General features: G+C 45.0%; 1 non-coding gene across 1 annotated transcript; it reads right to left on the reverse strand.

Moving 5' to 3' along the window:
• Positions 1-269: 269 nt before the first annotated feature.
• Positions 270-424, reverse strand: LOC123988405. Its single transcript, XR_006830018.1, has one exon. It is a non-coding gene; the product is annotated as a 5.8S ribosomal RNA (ribosomal RNA).
• Between the last annotated feature and the right edge of the window lie 223 nt (positions 425-647).

Consider the following 647-nt stretch of genomic DNA (forward strand, 5'->3'; position numbering starts at 1 on the left):
AGCAAAAAAGCAAACACGTAGAGAATCTGTGCGTGAATCAACCTTTCGCATATTCAATTTTTCCTCTCTCTCTCTCGTTTCAAAATGTTTGTATTATTTATCGTTCGATGAAACGAGCACAAGAGGGAAAAAAATCGAGACACGACGTTCCCATGATTTTCGTGCTACTTCCTTTTTGCTTCAAACATTTTGCGGACTGCAGCTTCGTCGTATTGCTTTTATCAATTTTTAACAATTTCAAAGCGAAGACAAGTCTTTAGTTAAGAAAACGACCCTCAGCCAGGCGTGGTCCAGGAATTGTATCCGTGGACCGCAATGTGCGTTCGAAATGTCGATGTTCATATGTCCTGCAGTTCACACGTTGACGCGCAATTAGCTGCGTTCTTCATCGACCCACGAGCCAAGTGATCCACCGTTCAGGGTAATCGTATAATTTTGTATTTCAAACTCTTTAGATCTTTAGTGTTCTTTTCATTATTAACACACATCACATTCGGTACCCACATCACTCTCCCACCAGGCGCGTGCAGGAGAGCGAAATCGGGCGTCGCCAACGTATTTGTTTGTTCGATCGTTGACGACACGATCGCGTCCAAAGACGGAAACCGTCGGAGAAACGCCCAGTGGCACGCTCCTCTCGACGGTCG

This window comes from Osmia bicornis, chromosome 1 (genome assembly GCF_907164935.1).
Source record: "Osmia bicornis bicornis chromosome 1, iOsmBic2.1, whole genome shotgun sequence".
Taxonomy (NCBI): domain Eukaryota; kingdom Metazoa; phylum Arthropoda; class Insecta; order Hymenoptera; family Megachilidae; genus Osmia; species Osmia bicornis.